Here is an 8,829-nt window from a genome sequence, read left to right as displayed (position 1 = left end):
TGCTCAGTTTCCAAGTGGAGCCCTTTTCATTCCTAGAAGTTCATTTAAAAATCACTTTGCTGAAAACTCGCACGTCGGGCACTCGGAATTCCGAGGCAACAATCCCACTCTTGCAACTTAGGATAGAATTTAATTTTATTGTCCTGGAGGGCAAAAGGGCGCAAAGACTTCTGTTTGTTTTTAAATCCTGGACAACAAAACCACCACACAGGTTTGTGCATGAATCGAAACCGGGAACAAATTAAAAACCTGTTCCCGCCCGGTTTCGAACCGGGGACCTTTCGCGTGTTAGGCGAACGTGATAACCACTACACTACGGAAACTTCGCGTGGACACAAGTTTCCCCTGCAGATAGAAGTAAATATTGCTTGATGGCCTGTCTTGTTTTTTTGTAAATGATTTTCTGACTGTAGTGTTGTTCTTTCCCTCACGTTTTCCACTTACTGAATTCAACGATATCACATATCGGTGACTGATATTTAACAGCAGAAAGGCATTCACCAAATATATCTATTATGTTCAAAGCAATCTGCTCATAATAGCTCCACACTGGGGCTCATCAAGGAAGCTTTTTACAGAAAATGACACCAGATCTGAGACTTAATTGATGAAAAGAATGATGGTTGAAAAAAAGTTGGGGGAGAGGCCATTTTGTCTATGGGAACCGAATGGAGTGATCATGGTATTTGGGGGAAACCCAAGCATTTGAAGAAGGAACTGGGAAAAAAATAGATTAAGTGGGAATATATGTACTAGATCAGAGAGGAAGGCATGCGCCTTCCAAACAGGAGGAGTTTTATTTTAATCTGAACTTGATGAGAAAGATTGGAGAGACTGGAGGCTAACCTTTAATTCTTGGAATGTAGAAGTCATCTAGAGAAGGTGTTTTTGTTGTCGTAATCAAGGTGTAATTTATATACTCTAAAATGCAAAAATCTTAGAAGATTAAGAAGCTCAATGAAAAATGTATTGTCATGGGACTGTACAACATAATCAGTGAATTCTAATGTAAACCATGCACTATAGTTAATAGTACAATTATTAAAATGTTCTTTCATCAGTGGTAACAAATATATCACACTATACAGGGTGTTAATAGTAGGGTGGTATATGGGAACTCTGCATTTTACACATGATTTTTCTATAAACTTAGTTTCTCTAATTTTAAAAAATGTATGTGTCATCAACACACAGATTCAATACACTCAGAAAATGCCCACCAGGATGAACAAAAAGAAACTATAATTACATAAAAACCATATTGAAATGGTTGAAAACCAAACATAAAGAAAATAATCTTAAAAGCAGCTGGACAGAAAATATATTGAGGAGAACAGTAAGAATGATGACTTCTCAATAGAAACATTCAAACAATAAAAATAGGGAATGAAATAGTTTGTGTTGAAAGAGAAAAAAATAACCTGCCTATCTAGTATTACACACTGTGTAAAAACGTACTTCAAAAATAAAGACCAAAAAAAAAAAAAAGGGCATTTTTCAAACAGCAGAAGCTGAGAGAATTTGTTTCCAGTTGAGCCCTGCTGCAAACAATATTAAAGGGAGTTCTTCAAGCTGAAAAGTAATGATCTCAGAGAGAAGCATGGCCCTGCAGGAAGGATTAGACCTCCAGAAAGGGTGAATATATGGGTAAATAAAATGTGGTTATGTAAATTTTAAAAATAAAGACCTCTAGTTGTGTAAACAACAAGAATATCAACGTTTATGGTAAATACAGGATGTGCTGTTTTGAAGCTGTTATGAACCCAGAAGAGCCATGATCTTTTAATCCAAAATCTTGTATGGTGGGACATTTTGATTGACTGTTGCCAAGGAGATGTGATCCACCCAACTCGGGGTGGGATCTTTTGATTAAATTGTTTCCATGGGGGTGTGATTAGTTTACTGGAATCCTTTAAGAAAGCTCACGGAGAGAAGCTCAGAGAAGCTGAGAGAGATGTTTTGGAGAGAAGCTAAAACATGTAATCGAGAGTTTGCCCCCTGGAGAAGCTAAGAGTTGACAGACCTAGATGCTTGGAGATGCAGAGAGGGAGACTTTTGGAGATGCTAAGCTAAGAGATGCAGCCCAGAGTTTGCCCCTGAGAAGCAAAGAGAGGATCCCCAGATACTTAGAGAGAAATGCCCTGGGAGAACAAGCAAGGATGCATAGAGGATGAGAGAGAGAAGCTAAAAGAGACAGAAGCCTAGAGACATTTTGGAGGAAGCCATTTTGAAGCCAGAACTCAGGAGCAAAGGGCTAGCAGATATCAGCCACATGCCTTCCCAGCTGACAGAGGTGTTCTGGATGCAATCAGCCTTTTTTCAGTGAAGGTATCCTCTTGTTGATGCCTTAGTTTGCACACTTTTATGGCCTTAGAACTGTAAATTTGTAACCTAATAAATCCCCTTTATAAAAGCCAATCTATTTCTGGTATTTTGCATAACAGCAGCTTTAGCAAACCAAAACAGGGGAGCAACATATTTATCAATGCAGCTTCAAGAATAGCTGGTCATTTGGAATTATACTGTTGCAAGTTCCTTAAAAAGTTCAAAAACTGCAGAATAATAATTCAAGATAGGCTCTAATAAGTAAAGAATTCATTTTTAAATCTCTAGAGCAATAACAACCAAAATGGTATAACTAAAAAGCTACTAGACATTAGACGGAATAATACAAAATTATTAATTCTAAGGAAGACAGAAAAGGGGGGGGGATAATGGAATGAAGAATAGATGAGACAAATAGAAAATAAAAAGCATGATTATGGGTTAAATCCAACCATATAAATAATGTCATTAAATATAAATGGAACAAACACTCTAAGAGGAAGAGACTGTTAGGCTGGACAGTAACATAAAAAAATAAACAAAACAAAACAAAACAAAACAGGAACCAACTGTCTGTATCTTGTTTACAAGGGATACATTATTTTTTTTTATTAGAGAAGTTGTAGATTTATAGAAAATTCCTGCATAAAATACAGAGTTCCCATATGCCACCTGTTCTAGTTTGCTAATGCTGCTGGAATGCAAAACACCAGAAATGGACTGGCTTTTATAAAGGGGGTTTATTTGGTTACACAGTTACTGTCCTAAGGCCATAAAGTGTCCAAGGTAACACATCAGCAATCAAGTACCTTCACTGGAGGATGGCCAATGGTGTCCGGAAAACCTCTGTTAGCTGGGAAGGCACGTGGCTGGCGTCTGCTCCAAAGTTCTGGTTTCAAAATGGCTTTCTCCCAGGACGTTCCTCTCTAGGCTACAGTTCCTCAAAAATGTCACTCTTAGGTGCACCTGGGATAGTTGTCCTCTCTCAGCTTCCCTGGAGCAAGTGTCTGCTTTCAACGGCCGTCTTCAAACTGTCTCTCATCTGCAGCTCCTGTGCTTTCTTCAAAGTGTCCCTCTTGGCTGTAGCTCCTCTTCAAAACATCACTCACAGCTACAGCTGCACTGGGTTCCTTCTGTTTGTCAGCCCATTTAAATGGCTCCACTGATCAAGCCCCACCCTGAATGGGTGGGGCCATGCCTCCATGGAAATATCTCATCAGAGTTATCACCTAGAGTTGGGTGGGGCACATTTGCATGCAAACAACCTAATCCAAACGTTCCAACTTAATCCCCACTAATAGGTCTGCCCCACAAGATTGCATCAAAGAATATGGCTTTTTCTGGGGGACATAATACATACAAACCAATATACCACCCTATTATTAATACCCAGCATTAGTGTGGTACATTTCTTACAATTCATGAAAGAACATTTTTATAATTGTTCTGCTAACTATAGTCCATTGTTTACAATAGGTTTCACTATGTTGTATAGTCTGTGTTTTGTTTTGCTTTTAATTTTTATTCTAGTAAATGGATTTAGATGGCCAGTTCTGTTGGGGTGGGGGGGGAGCCAGAGGAGGCCATTGTGGTGAAGAAGAGATATTGAGGGCCAAAATTAGAAACCAATAGAAGGACAGAGGGGAAGGACATTTCACATATGTTGAAAGTAAAATCAGCAGGATTTTGTGATGATTTCATGAATGGGACTGGAATGGAAGTGGTCAAGTTTAACTCCATGTTTGCAACTGGATAGATGGTGACTTCAGTGTTTGATGTGCTGGGTTAGGTGGGGATGGAAATGTGAGTTTGAAGCTGGAAAGAGACTTGGTTTTGATGTGGCTATATTGGAATGAGTCAGCCTAAGACAACACCAGGCCTATGTCAAGATCTCATTTGAAGATCTCAGGTTAGATGACATTTAATGGGAACTTGAAGGACAAGGTTCTACTTGAAAAAAGAAAAACTTAAGTCAGAAAAAATTTCTATTTCAGTTATAGAGAAGACCCCTTAACAAAGACACATCTGTCAATGTCTAGGTCTTGTTTCAAGTTTTTAATAGAGCAAAAACATTTCCTTGTTTAGTACTCTTAAGTACTCAACTCTTCTATAGCTACTTGAGTTAGGTTCAATTTCTTTTTAAGGGATTCTTTAAAATGTCTCTCTTCTGGTACATTTGCACTCCCACAAGCTCATCAAAGAAGCAATCAGTCTGTTGGACAGTTACAGGGAGGAGCAAGAAGCTGCTTGAAGATACAAACCATTGATTGTGGAATGCTATGCACATTACTAAGGTTGGGAATGGGCATTTGTAGAGTCTGGCAAACAATATGAAGTTATATCTTAGAATTCCAAAAGAAATAGATAAAACAAAAAGGATTCATGGTTTGATGTGTTTTTGAGAACTTTTAAGTAAAAATCTTTATAGGAAATAGTCCAAGAGTTCAGGTCTCAAAACATTTTTTTCACTTGCCTGTAGTCCCCTTAGATATTTTGTTTTGTCTCTATCCATTCTTCTTTTTAAATGACGTCATATTCACTTCCTCAAATTTTTCAGTGATGTTGTAGAGTCCAGAGTCGTGCAAAAAACGAAGAACAGATATCACAGTACTCAATCTAATGTTTAAATTAGAATTCTTTGCCCTTTCCTTCTTTATTTTTCCCTATCTTCTTTTAGAATTGGACTTAAAGAAAAGTGCAAAGGGAAACTGCAGGTTTACTAAGAGGTGTGGAAAGTAGCTAGGGAGATTCGAAGGTAGAGAATCTAAATTCCCTATCACTGACTGTGGATAAGTAAGTCTTCAAGGCACTATCTTTTGCTCTTCAAAGCCTTTAGCCATTCAATGGCCCACTCAAAAAAAAAAAAAAAAAAAAAAAATTGTGGTCCGACTTTATTCCAGGTGGGTGTATTAAGTGTTCTAAGGCTGCAAAACCAATTGCATTTCATCTGAAATCTGAAAGAACGTGTTTCTCAAGCTATTAAATCTCCCATCACTTGATCACAAACGTAGGACGAAGGGTCAAACCTCAAGCCTGTTAGGAAAGGTACGTTAGGACAAATACTTGTTCATATTCTTCCACCTTCCATTTCCGCCTTTCCACTTCTACAAATATGCCGGAACCAAATATTAAGAATATACACTATACTCGCTTCTCACATTTTCCACTTTTGTTTTTCTCTACAGAAATACTCTCCTTTTTCGGAAACAAATACTACGAGAATAATTCAAGTAAACTCAAGATGTCTTTTTAAGAATGGGAACTTACAGAAGGCCCCGCTGGGAGTCGAACCCAAGCTCTCCTGTTTACTGCACAGGCGCTTCAACCGGCTAAGCCACGGAGTCAAATCCTCAGCAGCTGCAGTTACATGTTATTTGTATATAATTTCACATTTTTGTCAGGGTAACAGTTTTAGTCATTGGTTTGTCATGTGATTTGAAAAAAGAATAGCCACCTGGGTCTCAGTCAAAACCAAGGAACAAGGTTCTTTTGCAAGTATGGTTACAAAGGCCTATTTTTAGATAGCCATCTCCCCCTGGGAAATTGTTTCAATGTCAAAAACGCCACTAGACTCTAGACTACAAGCTCTGGTAACCGGGCAGGGACGAAGCTAGGTTTTGAGATCCATTCATCCCCTTTGCCTGGCAATGTCTCAGCATTAGCTCTCATTTTACTCGTTCATTCAGCCAGAGATGATATCAGGGGAATGTTCTGGATTCTAATCTAAATTCCTACCTCACGTTCTGTACTATCGTAGAAGCCTCCACTCCCACCTGTCATGTAAGAGAAGAGTTTTTAGCCACCTGACACTTGAAATAGGCAGCCCAGCAAAGCACATGAAATATGCCAGGCGTTTCGTTTCCTGAACTCTTCATAGCATTATGTTGACATTATTTCTCAGTTTTCACATCTGTAATATGGGAAGAAGGATACCCACTCAAAATATTTGTTGAAGCAATGAAATTTGTTTGAGGTTTATCTGAGACAGTATGTAAAACACCTGACATAACATAGGTGCAAAAACTATTAGTTTGCTTCTTGACAAAGCAGGCTGTTGTTATTTATCTCAGGGGAAAGAAAGACTTTAAAATATTATCTGGGGTGTCAAAAATTTTACTTTGTCCAACAAATCTCAGACCTATACACATAGTGATTGCTGTAATGCTGTGGGATGCAGAAGACACGGCCCCTTGATTCTTGCTACCCCCATCCCCAATTTCCCAGAAAAAAAGTGTTTCAAATTTCATGTCATAAGGAAACATTTTTGTTTTTGAGCACAAAAGTAACACATGCTTAATTCAGAAAAATTAGAAAATAAAAAAGCAAGCAGAAGTTTGGAAAACAAACAAACAGAAACCATGCATAATCCTATCCATCCAGGAGGAAAAAAATCACTGTTTTCACTATGGTGTAAATACTTCCAAGCACTTTTCTGTATCTGTGCCTGCACACATGTGTGCATCTTCAAAATGAATTTTCTAAACCAAAACCAATAGTTTGCTTAGTTGGAAATGAGGAAAAGAAAGAAAAGAAAAGAAAAGAAAAGAAAAGAAAAGAAAAGAAAAGAAGAGAGAGAGAGGGGGAGGGAGGGGGAGAGAGAGAGAGAGAGAGAGAGAGAGAGAGAGAGAGAGAGAGAGAGAGAGAAAAGGAAGGAAGGAAGGAAGGAAGGAAGGAAGGAAGGAAGGAAGGAAGGAAGAAAGAAAGAAAGAAAGAAAGAAAGAAAGAAAGAAAGAAAGAAAGAAAGAAAGAAAGAAAGAGAAAATCCTTGGACAACCACTGAGGCTACAAGTTCCAGGTAGTAACTTTCTCTCTTCTACCTACTCCACTTCTGAGTTCCACGGTTTTAGGCTCTGTTAGGAGCTTGCTGTGGAGAGCTGGTCAAGGAAGACAGTTTAGGAGTTCAAGGACACTTTTGCCTCACTGAGAAAAGACTGCTTCCCATCCTCCTTTTCTGACTCAATTTGAAAGTTACTTCTTTTTCTAATATATGCATTTACACCTATAAATTTCTCTCAGGCACTACCTTAGCAGTATGTTCTATTTTTTGCTCTTCCAGTTCAAAGTATTTTCTAATTTCCGTTGTACTTTAATTAATTAATTAATTAATTAATTAATTTTGACTTGTGAGTTATTTAAACACGTGATGCTTAAATTTCCCAACATCTGGGAATTTTCTAGTTTCCTCTTTGTTATTGACTTCTAGTTTAATTGTAGTCAAGAAACATATTCTTCAAGATTTTAAGCCTTTTTTATTTATTGAGACTTGTTTTATGGTCCTATTGTGATTTTTCCATGTGCACTTGAAAATAATGTGTATTCTGCAACAGTTGGTTGTGGCTTTTTATAAATGCCAATTAAGTCAAGTTGATTGGTTAATAGCCACAGTTCAAGTCTTCAATATCCCCATTTTTTTCCCCTCTGTTTCTGACACCTTCTCTTACCAGTTACTCAGAAAGGCTTTCTCTCTATTAGTATGGAGAAGCTGGAGTTACTGGTCAAAGGTTAGCGCATGTCTGGCACATGGTTGCTGAAAGAATTGTAATGATCTGGGGTGCACCTGTCAGACACCATCCCCCACCCCTGTGTGGCAGGCACTCATTCCTCAACTACAGGGATGTTGGCTGCTGATGGCTCACAGCTGAGTCCCTCTCTAGGCACTGCCCACAGTGGAAAGGAATTGCCTTGCTCAAGGTTACGTGCAGCCCTTGGGGACAGTTGAAACACAGTGACTGATTGATAGAGGAATACAAAGGCCTGGCCCCCATGCCTCAGGTTAGAGCATTTCTGATGGGCCATTCCATGTTCAGATGTCTCTGTGAGATTGGCTGAGGTCTCTGTTGGAACTGCATCACAGTTCAACTTCTGCCTCCTCCCTGCTTCCCTCACCCCTCATAGGTGTTGATTCTAAGAGTATTCCCAAATAACCTCCTGCATGCAAATATCCATTTCAGTGTCTGTTTCCCAGGGAACTGACCTGGTACAAAAGCAAGAGACCAGTGTCTACTTTGGTCTCTAGAGATCAAACTAGGTCAGAATGTGGTCCAGGCTTTCAGAGATTTACCATATCATGTCTTGATGATGATGATGATATTCTACTCTACAAATTTTCAGCATTTTCATCACAGAACAAAATAAATGAAGACACCTACTAGTTGATACAAGAGATGTACAAAATTGATGGAAGATGCTAAGGACAAGAAAAATAATTTATAATTTATGATATTAAAAGCAAAGAATTGAAATGTAAAATCAAGAAACAGATGACAAATGTGGCTAGTAGAAGTATGTAATTATATTTCCAAGGGAAAAAAGTGCATATCAAGCCCTAAACATTTCATATACTAATAATGCTTATCCAAAATAAGACTACATATACATAAATATACATATACATACATACTATATATACACACACACCAGAAACACACACCTATGCTTATAAATGGAGCGAGAGAACATAAGGAAGGCTTTTAAAATACATGTAGGCCAATTAACTTCCGAAAA

At 38.3% G+C, this 8,829-nt stretch overlaps 1 non-coding gene across 1 annotated transcript; it reads right to left on the bottom strand.

Moving 5' to 3' along the window:
* Positions 1–250: 250 nt before the first annotated feature.
* Positions 251–323, bottom strand: TRNAV-AAC. Its single transcript has one exon. It is a non-coding gene; the product is annotated as a tRNA-Val (tRNA).
* Positions 324–8,829: the final 8,506 nt, after the last annotated feature.

The sequence above is a fragment of the Choloepus didactylus genome, chromosome 7, assembly GCF_015220235.1.
Source record: "Choloepus didactylus isolate mChoDid1 chromosome 7, mChoDid1.pri, whole genome shotgun sequence".
In the NCBI taxonomy this organism is placed as follows: Eukaryota; Metazoa; Chordata; class Mammalia; order Pilosa; family Megalonychidae; genus Choloepus; species Choloepus didactylus.
The sequence above is the reverse complement of the archived record's forward strand: the minus strand, read 5'-3'. Positions and strand labels throughout refer to the sequence as shown.